The sequence below is a fragment of the Vulpes lagopus genome, chromosome 21, assembly GCF_018345385.1.
Source record: "Vulpes lagopus strain Blue_001 chromosome 21, ASM1834538v1, whole genome shotgun sequence".
NCBI classification, from domain to species: Eukaryota; Metazoa; Chordata; class Mammalia; order Carnivora; family Canidae; genus Vulpes; species Vulpes lagopus.
The window spans coordinates 8,876,037-8,894,024 of NC_054844.1; the positions used below are offsets into that span (position 1 = coordinate 8,876,037).

General features: G+C 42.9%; 1 protein-coding gene across 6 annotated transcripts in view; it reads right to left on the bottom strand.

The window, feature by feature from the left end:
* The window catches only part of DPPA3 (developmental pluripotency associated 3), a 49,905-nt gene that overhangs the window by 15,862 nt on the left and 16,055 nt on the right, over positions 1 to 17,988 (bottom strand). For 2 of the 6 annotated variants that reach the window (XM_041735741.1, XM_041735739.1), the window contains one exon: positions 302 to 465. The exons of the other annotated variants lie outside the window; for them this stretch is intronic. The gene's annotated coding sequence lies outside the window, so the exon portion shown is untranslated. The remainder of the gene's footprint in view (positions 1 to 301; positions 466 to 17,988) is intronic. 6 annotated transcript variants of the gene reach the window in all.

The following is a 17,988-nucleotide window of genomic DNA, read 5'->3' on the forward strand; positions in this document are numbered from 1 at the left end:
CTATCTGCTGGATTGAATGCTTCCCCATTCCAACTGATTTTTGCTCAAGTAAACTGACAATTTTTAATATGTCTAAATTCATCTTAAAAACTTTTTGGGAGGGGCAGCCCAGGTAGCTCAGTGGTTTAGCGCCGCCTTTGGCCCAGGGCTTGATCCTGGAGACTCGGCATCCAGTTCCATGTTGGGCTCCCTGCAAGGAGCCTGCTTCTCCCTCTGCCTGTGTCTCTGCCCCCCCCCCTTAAAAAAATAAGTAAATAAAATCTTTAAAAAAATTTTTTTTTTTTACTAAATCAGTTCATACCATTTTATTCATATTGGAGCTCCACTGGAGTCAGGGATGAAGTGTCCTCTTTCTAAGAATGAAATCTTGAAGTAACATCTCAGATGCTCTCTGAGAAGGCAGGATCCATAATTTCTCTGAATTACTGGTTTCTCTTTTCTGGAGGCATCGAATTAATCATCATGCTGCCAAAATCCGAACGGAGCCAGTCATCAGTGTCCTTCCCTTCTCTTAATATGAGGCAAACTTTTACATCTCAGGCATTTGTGCATTTTTTTTCTTTTTCTTTCTTCCTTTTTAAAGACTTTATTTATTCATGAGAGATACAGAGAAAGGCAGAGACATAGGCAGAGGGAGAAGCCGGCTCCCTGCGGGGACCCCGATGCGGGACTCCATCCAAGGACCCCGGGATCATGCCCTCTGCGCCATGCAGGCTCCTCTGCGCTTTTTCACGACCTGGTGGGTAGGCCACGGCGCTGGGGGCCTGGCGGAAGCTGCCTACCAATCACAAAGTAATCTGTATATTTCATTTCTGTTGGAAACTTCATCTCACAAGTCTTGCATTTTCTATTTTCCAAAGGGAAACCAGCATATCGATGTGTCAACGTTAGGGCCCGAAGGCTGTGCCACGACTGACCAGGCGCCTCGGCGCCAGCTGCTCCGCGGTGGGTTGGGGGGACCGCGGCCCGTGCACCTGCTGAGGCCCGCGGCGCACCAGGCAGCCCGGCCAACGCCGCAGCCAGCAGCCCCCGGCGCCCCGCCCCGCCCCGCCTGCAGAAGCTTATCGCTTAACCGTCCAGAAGCGTCCAGTACCCAGACTCATTTTTGGAAAAGGGAGTGTTCAACAGTGAAATAGCTTCAACTGGAGGCTGGAGGAGGCGGGAAGTCTTTTAAGATCAGATGAAGGGAATTTAAAATTCTAATCTGCCCCAGGAGTTTAAACTGATGGAGCCGGCGCCCTGGCTGTACTTTCTCTCTTATCTGGTGGAGCCCACCTCTTCCCTCCAGGCGGCTTCTCTAGCTCCGAAAGCTTTTCCGTTGTCTGCTTGGTTTCAGGTCAGGCAACAGAGCCACAGGCGAGATAAAAGCTTTGCCTCCGAGGGACGCCTGGGAGGCTCAGCGGTTGAGCACCTGCCCCGGACTCAGGGCGTGGCCCACGGTCTCAGGATCGAGTCCCCCGTCGGGCTCCCTGCCTGGGGCCTGCTTCTGCCTCTGCCCGAGTCTGCCTCTCTCTGTGTGTGTCTTTCATGAATAAATAAATCTTTATAAAAAAGAAAAGTCTTGCCTTCGGGAGCAAACATTCTGGTGGATTGAGACAACAAACCATAGATCCAAAATATAGGGTGGGTCGTGAAAAGTATTCCAAAGAGAGGGAAAGCCTGGTACGGGAGAGGCGGAGCTGCTGCTGGGGACGATCTCTCAAACGCGGTTTCTGCGTTGCCTGCGCTCCGCCCGCGGTCTGGGCTGGGTTTGGCTGGGCGGGTCTCCCCCTACACGCCTCTGCTTCTCCCCCCTTTCTCCGGCCCCTGCCTGGGTCCCTCAGCCCAGTGTGTCCCCTTTGCGCTGGTTCAGGTTGTCCACTGCATCTCGAGTGGAGAAGCCTGTTTCCCCCGGTGTCCAAGGCCATCTGCCCTGATAAGGCCCGACACGCGTCAAGTGGGGGGTAAGCAGCGGGGCTCCCGGCACCTGCGCCCACCCGGGCACCGAGGCCTCTGCAGCCCCGGGCGCCCGCCACACCCGACCGCTCCAGGCTTTGCCTCTTTTCTTGCCCGCACCGCCTGAGGCTGCTTTCCTTTCCGCGAATCCACCTTAATTCGTGAAATTCCACAACGAAGAATCAATATTCCCCGGGTTCGAATCCTGGGTCTGTCAATGATTGAAAGGCTTAGTGGAAAACACTTAATGACTTTACAATAGGAGAGCCGGCTAAAGAGCGGCCTGCGGGGCAGGGCTCTGATAGGAAGAGCTCAGTATGGGGGTAAATGTCCCAACATCTGCGGTTTGAATGGAGATCCTGGAACCATAAGGTACTGCCTAACTAGTCAATTAGGCCGGGGGAGCGCCTGGGTGGCTCCATCGGCTAAAGCATCTACCTTCCTCTTATGTGATGATCCCAGGGTCCTGGGATGGAGTCCCGCATAGGGCTCCCTGCCCAGTGAAGAGTCTGCTTGTCCCTCTACCTCTGCCCCTCCCTCTGCTGTGATCTCTCTCTGTCTTAAATAAAATCTTTGAAAAGAAGAGGGAAAAGAAAAAGAAAAAAGGAGAATGGGCATAATTCCCCCACTCCTTTTTTTTCTTCTTTAAAGATTTTATTTATTTATTCATGAGCGACACAGAGAGAGGGAGGCAGAGACATAGGCAGAGGGAGAAGCAGGGTCCATGCAGGAAGACCGATGCTGGACTCGATCCTGGGAGTCCGGGATCACATCCTGAGCCAAAGGCAGATGCTCAACCGCTGAGCCACCCAGGCATCCCAACTCCCCACTCCTTAAGTGTGGGCTGGACAGCCTCGTTTCATTTCAAAGTGTACAGTATGGAAAGTGGGGGTTGGGGGCACAATGGTGGAGAAAACTACCAAACATGATGACCTCAGCCAGGTGATCAAGGGCAACGTCAAGAGTGATAAGTCACATTGGTAGCACGTACCCTCCCTTGATCTGAAATGATGAAAATGACACTTTGCCACTGTGGTCTCCTTTCAGTAGTCTGTAACCCTGATCTCTTCACAAGAAAAAAAAATAAGGATGAATTCCAGTACTGCAATATAGTACAAAATGCCTCACTAGGACTCCTCCAAATTGTCAAGGTAGTCGATAACAAGGCAAGTCTAAGGAATTCCCCAGCCAAGAGAAAGCTAACGAAGACAGGACTGCTACATGTAATGTGGTGTCCCGTGTGGGATCGTGGAACAGGAAAAGGACATTAGGTAAAAGCTAAATAAAGGAAATCTAAAATAAATTTTGATTTTAATAATATATTAATATTGGTTTATTAATGTTAACAAATGTACCATTCTAAAGTAAGAAAATAATAGGGGACACGGTCATATTTGCTTCTCTATTTTCCTATAAATCTAAAGCTATTGGCAAAAAATGAAGTGTATTCCATCAAGGGCATAGCTCCTGGCAGTTTGACCTTTTATCCTTTATATACAGTCAGCAGCTTCAGCCTTTTCTACCTTTGCTTCCCTCAGGCTACCTTTACATTTATTAGGAATTTTGTATATCTTTCTTTCTTTCTTTCTTTTTTTTTTTTTAAAGATTTTATTTATTTATTCAGGAGAGACACAGGCAGAGGGAGAAACAGGCACACTGCAAGGAGCCCAATGCAGGACTCAATCCCAGGACCCTGGATCAGGACCTGAGACAAAGGCAGACGTTCAACCACTGAGCCACCCAGGTGACCTAAGATTTATTTTGAAGTAATCTCCACACTCAATGTGGGCTCCAACTCAGCACTCCAAGATCAAGAGTTGAATGCATTACCAACTGAGCCAGCCTGGTGCCCCTGTTTATATTAGAATTCCTAATGTTTTGTGTAGTTGCATAGATTTTGAGTGTTTTTGTCTCTTTACCCTATATTCTCCATAATGACTGCATGTGTGTTTCTGTTTGTGAGCATATGCACACACACAATTTTGCAGGACATGAGACTTTTCTGAAGTTGTATGTGGCAGGCTGAATCATGGCCCTCAAAAGGTGTCCAAATTCAGTTCCCTGGAACCTGCGAATATGTTACTTTACATGGTAAAAGAGACTTTGCAGATGTCATTAAGATTCAAGACACCAGAAGATGATCCTGGATAATCCAGGTAGGCCCAAGATAATAATAAAGGTCTTTGTAATAGGGAGGTTGAGGGGCCAGACAGACAAGCTTAGAAGAAACGAAATACTGTTTTCATTTGGGTTACAGAACAGTAGCAGATGAGAGACAAGGTCATAATGACCCCAGACTCAGCTTCCTATTAATATCTCCCCCTGGCACAGGAGAGAAGCCTACCTATGGGTATCGATGAAACTGGACCTGACATTAAGTGCTTGGTGCTTGCACACCATATTGGTGTGCAAATTTTTTCATCCACATTTTAAGGGAGGTGTCTCTACCCTGTGTGCAATGAGAATACTTCCATCTATGTTCTGGATTTCAGCCCCCTCTTCCTCAGGGAAATGGCTTTTCCTCTTGCTTTCTGTCTTCCAACTCTGGTTCCTTCCCATGAATATGTTTGAACAGGTCTAAGTCCCTACCTACAAAAAATACCACTTTCTTTTCTTTCTTTCTTTCTTTCTTTCTTTCTTTCTTTCTTTCTTTCTTTCTTTCTTTCTTTCTTTCTTTCTTTCTTTCTTTCTTTCTTTCTTTCTTTCTTTTCTTCTTTTCTTTCTCTTCCTTCCTTCCTTCCTTCCTTCCTTCCTTCCTTCCCTCCTTCCTCTTTCTCTCTTTATTTCTTTCTTGATTTTATTTTTAAGTAATCTCTACACCCGACTCAGGGTTCAAACTCACAACCCCAAGATCAAGAGCTGCATGCTCCACTGACTAAGCCAGCCAGGTGCCCCCCAAATACCTCTTTCTTTCCTTCTCTCCTTCTACTTCATCTCTTATCTGCTGTTCAATGCCGATTTCTCAATATCAGCCCTTTCCTTTTCTGGTCTCTCATCCCTCAATCTGGAGCCTACCTGCTCCCTTGAAGAGCTTTCTGTAGCTGCTCTGTATATATATATATATGTATATATATATATATTTAAAGGTTTTATTTATTCATTCATGAGAGACACACACAGAAAGAGAGAGAGAGAGGCAGAGACACAGGCAGAGGGAGAAGCAGGCTCCATGCAGGGAGCCCAACACGGGACACTTGATCTCAGGGTTATGAGTTTGAATCCCACATTGGGCATGGAGCCTACTTAAAAAGAATTAAAAAGAAAGATAAACTGAGACGTATTGAAATTTTTTTAAGAGTTTATTTGAGCAAAGTTTATTTCTTTTTTTTTTTTTTTAAAGATTTTATTTATTTACTCATGAAAGACACATAGACACACACAGAGGCAGAGACACAGGCAGAGGGAGAAGCAGGCCCCATGCAGGAAACCTGATGTGGGACTCGATCCTGGGTCTCCAGGATCACGCCCTGGGCTGAAGGTGGCGCTAAACCGCTGAGCCACCCGGGCTGCCCGAGCAAAGTTTATTTCAATCAGACAGCACCAAACTGGAAGTAGTTAGGAGCACTGCAAGGACAGGACCAGAGGGAAAGACATACAAAGTTTAGAAGAGAAGCAAGAAAATTATTTGGTTGATTGGCTATTGCTTAAAGCCTTGGTGGCTATGCTGGTTGTCCCTAGCATTTTGATTTTGTAATATTGAAGCATTCATGGGCTTAGATTTTGGTTTATTTATGTAGGCTCCATGGCATTAGAGTCACATCAGTCTAATGGCCTCCTTGTCTAATTAATTAAACAGTTCTTTCTGTGGATTCTGCGCTGTGTCCATGATTTTTCTCACGGTACATTAGATGTCGTCAAGGATTTCATGGATGTGATTTAAGAAGTTAAAGAACTCCCTAAAAATGCAATCAGGGTTGTGAATATGTTTTCTCTGGGAAGCAGATAGATTACTTTCATTATATTTTTCTAAGTGTCCCTGACTCATAAAAGATAATGATCCATTGCTCTGAGCAAGCTTCCTGGGCAATCCAGTGACACCTAAATTGGCGTATGCAACTCTCCACTCAACGTCTCTTTGGACATTAAGGCGGCAGCTGAGCTTTACCCCCAAACCTGCTCTACTTCCTCTATTTTCTACCTCAATGATTGGCACCCTCATCCATCCAGCTGCCCAGGTCCAAAGCTTCACTGCCATATAGAATTCCTCCTTTTCTTTAGCCTAGATACTCAATCACTAATTCTGTTTAGTTGTATGTATTTATTTTCATGTCTCTCCAATCCTTGCTGCTAAAACCACTGTTATTTCCAGTCAGAATTACTGAGCCAGTCCCCTGGTTGACCTCCTCCTATTACTTAGTTCTCTGTGATCCATTTCTTTTCCCATTGAGGGTATGTTTTGCTGAAAGGTTATGGGGAAATCCAGCCCATGCCCTACTATGGGGCTTTATTAGTCCAGAAGAGACTGTGTCTAAATGACTGTCTAGAGATGAAATTAAAAAAAAAAAAGTACTACAGTTGATGTGTGCTATCAAGCAGATCCTGGCCTCATGAGAGCCAGGGTGATGACAAGCTTGCTTTTAAACTCCTCAAAGCCAAATGCCAGCCAAATGAAGTCCACATTTTTCATATGGTTTACAGGGCTTCTCCTGCTCTAACCCCTCTTCTATTTTATCATCTTATCACTTCTCCCAGGGTTTGGTTTAGGCTCTGCTCAATTCTCAACCTCATCCCAAGTCCTGTGTGCCTGCAAGCCCCAGATGTCAGGCACATGTGCAGCTCCCTGCTGCCCCACCTGTCCCCCAAATCCCATGATGGTAATGGTGAATACTTGTTAAGGCTGAGTCGGGCTGAGCGCTTTGCTTTAATTATTTCCTTATTCTTACAACATCCATATAGGAAAAGTACCTTTTTTTTTGGATAAGGAAACTAAGACATAGAAGTGAAGTAACTTGCACAAAGCCACATGGGAAATAGTGATGGAGCCCTGGAAAGATCCAGGCAGTTGGCCTTCAGAGTACATGTCATAACCACTTCTCTAGCCTTACTGAAATGGCATTTCTTCCAGGAAGCACCTCAGATCCCTCATTTCTAGGTAAGGCACTTTTCACATTGCTGCCTCCGGATGCTGTACTCACCCTATTACATCATCATTGTTGGTTTTCTTACTAGTCCCCTGACCAGAATACTAACTCCATGAAAGAAAGCAGTTGTTCAAAAATGTCATTATGGTGGCATTCACACTGCCTTGCCAGGGACCCATATTAAGAAATATACCCAGGGTGGGACACCTGTGTGGCTCAGCGGTTGAGCATCTGCCTTTGGCCCAGGGCATGAACCTGGAGTCCCAGGATCGAGTCCCACATCGGGCTCCCTGCATGGAGGCCTGCTTCTCTCTTCTTTTGCTGACTATGTCTCTGCCTCTCTCTCTCTCTCTCTCTCTCTCTCTGTGTGTGTTTGTCTCTCATGAATAAATAAATAAAATCTTTAAAGAAAGAAAGAAAGAAAGAAAGAAACAAACAAACAAACAAACCCAGGGCATCTGGGTGGCTCAGTCCCTCAAATGTCTGCTTTCTGCTGGGGTCATGATCCCAGGACCTTGGTATCAAGCCCCAAGTTGGGCTCTCTGCTTAGTGGGAAGCCTGCTTCACCCTCTCCCTCTGCCTCCCTCTTCCTTTCCCTTTGCCTTCTGCTCCCCCTGCTTGTGTGCACGTGCTCTCTCTCTTTCTCTCTCTGTCAAATAAATAAAGAAATTTTTTTTAAAAAAGAAAGAAATATACCCAATATAGAGGTGGGTGCCTTGAGGACTCAGTTGGTAGAGCATGCAATTGTTGATCTTAGGGTTGTTAAGTTTGAGCCCTACACTGGGTATAGAGATTACTTAATCTTCCAAAAAAAAAAAAAAAAAGGAAGAATAAATATAAACACTATAAAATTTAAAAAATAAAATAAAAAAATTAACTCCCCTCCCAAAAAAAAGAGAAAGAAATATACTAAGTAACATATCCAGATAAATATTAATAGCTAAAATTTTCAGGAAAAAATTAGCCATTGCGCAATGCACTCTGATATTATCTACAGGGTTTTATTTTTTTAAGATTTTATTTATTTATTCATTCATAAGAGACACACACACACACACACACACACACAGAGGCAGAGACACAGGCAGAGGGAGAAGCAGGCTCCACACAGGGATCCCAACGTGGGACTCGATCCCAGGTCTCCAGGATCAGGCCCTGGGCTGAAGGTGGCACTAAACCACTGAGCCACCCGGGCTGCTCTCTACAGGGTTTTTAAAATATATTATATTTATTTATTCATGTAAGACACAGAGAGAGAGAGAGGCAGAGACACAGGCAGGGGGAGAAGAAGGCTTGCCCGAGGGAGCCCAATGCAGGACTGGATCCCGGACCGAGGGATCACACCCTGAACTGAAGGCAAATGCTCAACCGCTGAGCCACCCTGGTGTACCAGTTTATTTTATTTTATTTTTTTAAGATTGTATTCATTTATTCATGAGAAATACAGAGAGAGGCAGAGACATAGGGAGAAGGAGAAGCAGGCTTCCTGCAGTGAGCCTGATGTGGGACTCGATCCCAGGACCCTGGGATCACGACCTGAGCCAAAGAAAGATGCCCAACCACTGAGCCACCCAGGTGTCCCCAGTATTTTTTTTTCAATGCCGACACACAAAATTTATTTCGATATTCATTAATTAATGAGTTAAAACAAAGGTTGAAAAACACTCACCTAGGGCCCTTGGGTAATTCAATTGGTTAAGCCTCTGCCTTGGGCTCATAACATGATGGGGGGGGGGGGGGGCCTGGGATGTCCCTACATCAGGCTCCCTGCTCTGCAAGGAGTCGGCTTCTCCTTCTGCCCCTCCCCCCATTCATTCTCTTTCTCAAATTAATAAATAAAATCTTAAGAAAAAAAGAAAAGCACCCACCTCGTGCATTGCCTGGAACACCTCGTGCATTGCCATAATATCTGTTTAGTCATTTGTTTGATTGCTAAATCAATGGGCACGTATATTTCATACTCATCTATATAGTAAGTCACATTTAGTCAAAGAATGAGTGCATCAGTTTTCAAGGTTGTTTTGGTTTTTGTTCTTTCTACCTCAACCTTAAAATTTGTTAATTCTGCTACTGCTTTTAACAGCAAAAATAAACTTGGAGCTCCTGAATCTCAACAGAGGTTAAAGAGGTTAATCCCAAGGGTAAAGGTCAAGAGCAACATCTTTTCTATTATCTTCCAACCCTTTAAAACAAGAATAACTTTTAAAAATTTGTTATCTAAGAATGCGAGGCTTACAAAACACTGTTATCTAAAGTAATACAAATGACCCCACCAATCCTTATCAAGGGCTAACTTCTACCCTTGGAGGAAAGGAGGACTACTTTTTGTTTTCTTTGCTCTAGGTCCAGACATTCAGGGTAACCGGTTTAGATAAAATAAATGGCTTAAAATAGCATTAATATTTTATTTCCCTTGCCTTCAGAAAAAACTAAAAGATTCACACACAAGCTGTTATCCAGAAGAGAGATTGTTCATAAACATTTAAATTGCCATTCAAGTAATTTCTTAGTCATAATGTACAAAATATCAAATATGACATTTTATCATGAAATATTATTTTATCTTTCATCTAATTTTTATTTCCAAAGTTATTTGGGCAGCCCCAGTGGCTCCGTAGTTTAGCGCCGCCTTCAGCCCAGGGCATGATCCTGGAGACCTGGGATGGAGTCCCATGTCGGGCTCCCTGCATGGAGCCTGCTTCTCCCTCTGCCTGTGTCTCTGCCTCTGTCTCTCTCATGAATAAATAAAATAAAATCTTAAAAAGAAAAAAGTTATTCAATTCTGTGTTAAATATTTATCCTATCTAAAATACATAATTGACTGTTGCTCTATGTATTTATTTATTTATTTATTTATTTATTTATTTATTATTTAAAAAAGATTTTATTTATCTATCCATAAGAGACACAGGGAGAGGCAGAGACATAGGCAGAGGGAGAAGCAGGCTTCCCACGGGGAGCCCGATGTGAGACTTGATCCCATGACCCCAGGATCACGACCTGAGCCAAAGGCAGATCCTCAACCACTGAGCTACCTAGGCGTCCCAGCAATTCTATATTGTATAAAAACCTATAATATGCATATTCCTTGACCCAATAATTCCATTTCTAGGAAGTTGTTCTTTAGAATTACTTGAAGTGCCCAAAGATATTTCTATTTATTTATTCAACAAGTAATATTTACTTATTTATTATATTTATTGAGTAGTGACTGTCTTACCCCACTAGAATGTAAGTTGTTTGAGGCCAGGGATTTTTATCTGTTTAGCTCACTCGTACATCTCAAATGTGTAAAACAATGCCTGGCACAAATATCCATTGAACAGATTAATGAAATTATTTGTATGTTAAAAAATACATGCTGTGAAGGATGTATTTTTGAAAGTAAAGGAGACTGCAAGTGTGAGAGAAGAGCACAAGTTGGAGAGTAAAATGGAATGGTAAGACTACACTTTAATGAGAGAGTGAGGAATGTGTAGAGACTTGGAGGTGAGAAAGTCAGACATGGGGACATCTAGTGAAAGTTTTCCTGGCAGAGGGAGCTGTGAGCACATAAAAAATTTAGAATAGCACCAGTGGAGGAGAGGGAAGATTTCTCTCTCTCTTTCTCTCTCTCTCTGTCTCTCTCTCTCTCTCTTCTCTCTCTCTCTCTCTCTCTCTCTCTCTCTCTCACACACACACACACACACACACACACACAAAACAAATTGGAGTAGCAGCCAAATCACTGTGCTGGAGCCAAGTGAGGAAGGGGCAAAATTAGTAGATGAGGCAACTGGGATAGGATCTTGTAGACAATGACTTTTCCTTTGAGTAAAACCGCCACTGGAGGGTTTATGAGCACATGAATGAATGAGTTAACTGACCTTTTTAAAAAGAATTTGGCTGATGTAGGGTGCCTGGGTGGCTCAGTCAGTTGAGTGGTTCAGCATCCAACTCTTGATTTTGTCTCAGGTCACGATCTCAGAGTTGTGGGTTGGAGCCACATGTCTGGCTCACCACTCAAGCAGGGAGTCTGCTTGAAATTCAATCTCCCTCTCCCTCTGCCCCTCCCACCTCTCATGTACATGCATTCTTTCTTTTTTCTCTCTCTCTCAAATAAATAAAAAAATCTTTTTTTAAAAAAAGATTTATTTATTTATTCATGAGAGACACAGAGAGAGACAGAGACAAAGGCAGAGGGAGAAGCAGGCTCCCTGTGGGGAGCCCAGTACGAGACTCAATCCCGGGACTCCAGGACCATGCCCTGGGCCCAAAGCAGGTGCTCAACTGCTGAGCCACCCAGGCGTCCCTAAATAAATCTTAAAGAAAATAATTTGGCTGATGTGTTGAGAACAGACTGGTGGGGATGGGGATAGGCCAAGATTGGAGGCAGAGATCAATTCAGAGGTTACAGTAGAGAAGAAATAACAGTGTCTCAGATTAGAGTGGCTGCCGTGGAGTACAGATTCTGAAAGTATTTTGAAAATTGAGCCAGGAGAATTTCCTGATGAACTGAATATGGGGTATGAGAAAATGGAGTCAAGGAATTCTAAGGGTTTGCAGAGGGGTAGGGTACACAGAGCAGACATTCCAGTTTGAATAACATAAAATTTTACAATGAATTTTAGACACCCCAGAGGAGATGAGTAGATAGCTTAGTAAAATGGTTCTGAAAGAAAGAGATGATCTGAGCATACAAAAAGTCATCAGGATATATCAGGATATATATATATATATATGATGTTTGAAGCCATAGCTTAGATGAGATCAAGGTGGTGAATGCAATTAGAAAAGAAAAGAGACCCGAGACCTGAGACCCAAGGTTGGGATACCCCAACTATAAAAGACCAGTGGGAAGAGGAAGCAGAAAAGGAGCTTGGGAATGAATGACCAGTGAGATAGGTGGTAAACCAAGAGAGAGAGCACACTATCCTGGAAGCCAAGTAAGGGTAGGAAGTGGGAGAAAGTGATCAACTGGGTGAAAAGCTGCTGAGGGATAAAGTCAGATGAAAGTCAACAACTCAGTATTAGATTTGGTTGGTGCCGTGGACAAGAGCAGCGTTGTAAAATGAAAGAATAAAACAGGGTGCCTGGCTGGCTTAGTTGGTGAGCATGTGACTTTTGATCTGTGGTCATGAGTTCAAGCCCCATTTTGGGTTTAAAAAAAGAAAGAATAAGACAGCAAATATAATGAATTATTTCAAGAAGTTTTCGGCAAGGGGCACTTGGGTGGTTCAGTGGTTAAGTGTCTGCCTTTGGCTCAGATCGTGATCCTAGGGTCCTGGGATTGAGTCCTGCATTAGGCTCCCCCTGCTTCTCCCTCTGCCTATGTCTCTGCCTCTCTCTATGTGTCTCTCATGAACAAATAAAGTTAAAAATAAATAAATACTGCTTCTCCCTCTGCCTGTGTCTCTGCCTCTCTCTGTGTGTGTCTCTCATGAATAAATAAATTAAAAATCAATCAATCAATTAATTAATTTTTAAAAATGCTTAATAGTAAAAAAGTGGTGCCTAGGTGGCGCAGTCAGTTAAGTGTTGGACTCTTGGTCTTGGTTCAGGTTGTGATCGCCAGGTTGTCAAGTGAACCCCAGGTTGGGCTCTATGCTCAGCGAGGAGTCTGCTTGGGATTCTCTCTCCTTCTCCTTCTGTTCTGGTGTATATCTCACTTCAAACAAACAGACAAATCAAAAAATCAAACAAAATGAAAGGTCAGATTCTTTCCAAAAATATATTGTTAGTGTGTTGGCTTTGGAGGTGCCCTCAACAAATTCTTATTCTGCCTGTTTGGGTAATCCCTTATTGCCTGTGCTCATTCCTCTTTTCTCTAAAAATTGCAGGAGAGATGTCTATGGTGACCAGGGTGTGGGTTGTTGTAAGTAGTATGGAAAATCTTAATGAGTTTTCCTTATTCCTGAAGATCCTTCTCAACTTTTTCTTAAATTTTTAAAAAATTTATTTATTTATGATAGTCACAGAGAGAGAGAGGCAGAGACATAGGCAGAGAGAGAAGCAGGCTCCATGCACTGGGAGCCCGACGTGGGATTCAATCCCGGGTCTCCAGGATCACGCCCTGGGCCAAAGGCAGGCGCCAAACCGCTGCGCCACCCAGGGATCCCTGAAGTTCTCCTTACTTCTTAATGTAACTACCAGTTCTTTCCCTGTAGGACTTTGTATTGTCACTTCTATACCTTAGTCCTTAGAATGGTTTTCTAGACAATCAGTAAATATTTGTTCACTGACTGGCAGAAGCATCTGAATCACTCTGTGCTTTGGTAGTTATGACTATGCTGGTTTTAGTAACTTTTTTCTGATGATAAAACTAATAAATATTTAGTATACAAATTTTGAAAACTATAAAATTTACAAAAGTTATAAGAAATAACAACTATTAACATATTGATACCAATCTTCCAGACTTTTTTCTGTGCCTATTTGTGTAAAATTGGCTTTTCTATATATTGTTTCAAAATCTGCTTTTTTTGCTTAATAATATTCATGGCTATGCTTCTATAGCATTAAGTATTTTTTTCAACATTACTTATGGTTGAATAATATTTAATTTGTAGATACTCTATAATGTATTTACCATTATACAGTTAGGGGGGCAACCCAGGTGGCTCAGCGCTTTAGTGCCACCTTCAGCCCAGGGCCGAATTCTGGAGACCTGGGATGGAGTCCCAGGTCGGGCACCCTGCATGGAGCCTGCTTCTCCCTCTGCCTGTTTCTCTGCCTCTCTGTGTCTCTCATAAATAAATAAAATCTTAAAAAAAAAAAAACAAAAAAAACAAACAAACGACCTGAGCCATTATACAGTTAGGTTATTTTCAAATTTTCTTGATAAGAAATAATACTAAAATGAATAAAATTATAATTCTTTGTCCACTCCCATTAATTAATTCACTCAACCAATATTCATCAAATGCCCATCATTTGTCCCTACCCTCATGGAGCTTATAGTCTAGTGGCTTAGAATCATATTCCAGAATCAGAATTGCTGATCAGAGGATATGAGTATTTTTTTTTTTTAAAACTGTGGTAAAATGTACATAACAAAATTTATCATATTAATCATTCTTTTTTTTTTTTTTTTTTTAAGTCATCTCTATGGATGCCTAGGTGGCTCAGTGGTTGGGTGTCTGCCTTTGCCTCAGGTCATGATCCTGGAGTCCCAGGATCAAGTCCCACATCAGGCTCCTTGCAGGGAGCCTGCTTCTCCCTCTGCCTATGTCTCTCCCTCTCTGTGTGTGTCTCTCATGAATAAATAAATAATTTTTTTAAAAAAGTCATCTCTACCCCCTACATGGGGCTCAAATTCATGACTCCAAGATCAAGAGTCATACCCTCTACCCACTGCCCCAGCCAGGTGCCCTGCTATTGTCTTTTCTCATCTTCCCAGTTGATAGACATTTTATTGCTTTAATCTGCTTTTTTTTTTCCTAGTGAGGATGAACATCATTTATACTTATGATCACAGTAATTCTGGTGGACTGATATATTTTGTTTGTTTGCTTTATTGATTAGAAAACCAAAGATCAGAGAAACAACTTGTGCAGGACTGCCCAGACAGTGAATGATAGACCTGGGGTTTTAATCTAAGTCCATGACTACAGAACCAGTTCTGTACTATTTAGCCATATTGCCTCCCTTTTTGAATTTCTGATTTGGGCTGAAAATCCAGAATCACAACGTTTTTGTTTGTAAAATCCTTAAAGACAATCCAATTCAATCATGTGATTTTATAGGTAAAGAAAGTGAGGCCCAGGCATGCCTGGGTGGCTCAGTGGTTGGATGTCTGCTCAGGGTGTGATCCCGGGGTGCCGGGATCGAGTCCCATGTCAGGCTCTCTGCATGGAGCCTGCTTCTCCCTCTGCCTCTGTCTCTGCTTCTATCTCTCTCTGTCTTTCATAAATAAAATCTTAAAAAAAAAAAAAAAAAAAAAAAGGTGAGGCCCAGATAGGTTAACCCTTTGTGACATCTCAGACCATTTAAATCTTTCTATTTAAAAAATTTCCAAAAATAAAAAAAATAAAATAAAAATAAATAAATAAATAAATAAATAAATAAAAATAAAAAATTTCCATGCCTGGGTATGTATCATAAAACACTGACACTGAGTGAAATAACCAAGATTACACAGGCCATTAGAGGAGCTGTGATTAACTTAGGTTTTCTGACTCTTGCTTGATTTGGTGCTTTTTCTTGCTATATATAAATTGCTATATTGCATACTCTCAATTATTTTCTTTCCTTGATTATGTCCCCTTTCATAAGTAAAAATGATAACAATAATTAATACCAGCTAATTTTTATCCAGTAGGTCAAATGACAAAACTAAAACAGGTTAGTAACAAGTTTGATGTCTTTTTTTTTTTTTTTTTGATGTCCCTTTTTTAAGAGAAAACAATCAAGGATTGGGAGAGTACAGTGCTTCACAGCAGAGGGACACTCTTCTCTAGGGATTGGTTCAAGTGTCGGGTTTTTTGTTTTGGTTTGTTTTGTTTTAAAGATTTTATTTATTCATCAGAGACACACACAGAGAGAGAGTCAGAGACATAAGCAGAGGAAGGAGAAGCAGGCTCCATACAGAGAGCCTGATGCGGGGCTTAACCCTGGGACCCCGGGATCATGCCCTGAGCCAAAGGCAGATGCCCAACTACTGAGCCACCCAGGTATCCCTGCAAGTGTCGTTTTTATAGAGCTTTAGAAGAAGCAATATGAAAACAAGGCGTGATTGGCTAGGAGGTTGGGGATTTCCTTAGAAGGCTAGCAAGTTCTACTTTCAAGGGTAAGGTGTGCTAGCTAGCTAAAGCTGAGTTGAGGATTGTGATTGATGTATGTTAAGTTTTCTTTGATAGGTGTTTCCATAAACGCAGGCTAACTTAGATGTAGGTTTGTGATGTGGGCACCAGGCCCCCGGGGTGGCCTAAATTTCATGGGTCCCAATATACTAATGAACTTTATCAAGTGCTTCAATGGCAGACATTGAACTGAGCATTGAGTACACATCATCCCATCAGATTTCTTCAGCACCTTAGCAAAGAATGTTTTATTCTTACTTTACAGTTGAGTGACTTGGTCATGATCACACAACTTCTAAGTGATGGAGCCTGAATTTAAACCAGTTTGTCTGATTCTGACTTTAAGAAAAGTTAAACAAGGAAAAACAAAATGCAACTGACACTTATTGTTGAAAACAGGTAGAGATTATAGATGAATTTAAAAGTGCTAACTTTTCACTTTTTAGGATGCCAGCAGGAGGAGATAGGAGAAATGGAAATGGAGAAAACCTGGCTATCCAGAAGACGACGACCTCTGGAAATAGCACTGATCCATTTGATCATTTATTTATTGCCTAGATATCTACTGAATGTCTACTACCTGCCAGACACTTACATGGGCTGTGGAGATACTTAGAGAATACTACACAGTGAAAATACCTAGATGGAAACACATGATTCCAATTCCCCAGAAGTATATCATCTGGGAGGGACAGAGGTAAAAGACACAGTGAGATGCACTGTAGGAAGCGCTGTAACCAGTGCCCACTTGAGGTTCAGTGGGAGAAAGAAACCTCTACATCTACTTTGGTGAGTCAAGAGGTTTTTGCAGTGGAAATAAACTTTGAACTTGGTCTGGGGCAAGGCTCTCAGATGAAATGAGCTCACATGGGAACGACAAATAGATCAATATCATTATAGCATTAACACTGCCGATGGTGGGTGGGAGGAAATGAGACTGGCTGGTGATTGTGATGTGGGAAACAAAGGCAAAAGAGATGTAACTTAAATGAAAATCTCCTTACAGCTTGCAGCCCACTGATAGGTTCCTGGAACATGGACCAGGGAATCCAAGGCTGCCTTAGTGCCTTCAAGTTTATTTTATTTATTTATTTATTTATTTATTTATTTATTTATTTATTTATTATTTTATTTATTTTTCATGAGAGACACAGAGAGAGAGACAGAGACACAGGCAGAGGGAGAAGCAGGCTCCATGCAGGGAGCCCGATGTGGGACTCGATCTCGGGACTCCAGGATCACACCCTGAGCTGGAGGCAGACAATTAACTGCTGAGCCACCCAGGAGTACCCCTTCATGTTTAAAAGTAACCTGATTGGGGGATCCCTGGGTGGCGCAGGGGTTTGGCGCCTGCCTTTGGCCCAGGGCTTGATCCTGGAGACCCCGGGATCGAGTCCCACGTCGGGCTCCCAGTGCATGGAGCCTGCTTCTTCCTCCGCGTGTGTCTCTGCCTCTCTCTCTCTCTGTGTGACTATCATAAATAAATAAAAATTAAAAAAAAATTTTTTTTTAAAGTAACCTGATTGGGGCACCTGGGTGGCTCAGTGGTTGAGCATCTACCTTTAGCTCAGGTCATGATCCCAGGGCCTTGGGACCCAGTCCCACATCAGGCTCCCCGTGGGGGGCTCTGCTTTTCCCTCTGCCTATGTCTTTGCCTCTTTCTCTGTGTCTCTCATGAATAAACAAATTAAATCTCTAAGAAATATAATAAAAGTAACCTTATCTTGGCACAGCCCACCCCTCAAAGTCCTGAGAAACTTGCTTCCAGATTCCTTGGAGACTTGTGCTATCCCTCACCCCCACTAATTAAAAAGTATACAGTCTGTCACTCCTCACAATCCCAGGACAGTTCTTTCTGCCCACAGGTCCCGTCCCATGAGCAGGGAAGGGGTGAAGGTCTAGACAGGAGAGATAAGAGGCCCCTGACTCCTGTGACTGGGTTCCAGAACTATTTCTGGCAGGTGGAGATGTCAAGACTCAGCACAACAAGAGGTAAGGGGACAGACTAAGACGGCACAAGAATCTCAAGGCCACGAGCTTCCCAACTGGTTCTCAAGAAAAGACTGCCACTAAAAGCCCTCAGTGGCAACCCTTTCAAGACCCTCTCACTCCAGAGAGCTTTTTCTTTCCTTTCTGCTCTCACCTCCACTTGATAAACGTTTATTTCATTTCACCCTTTTGTGTCTGCGAAA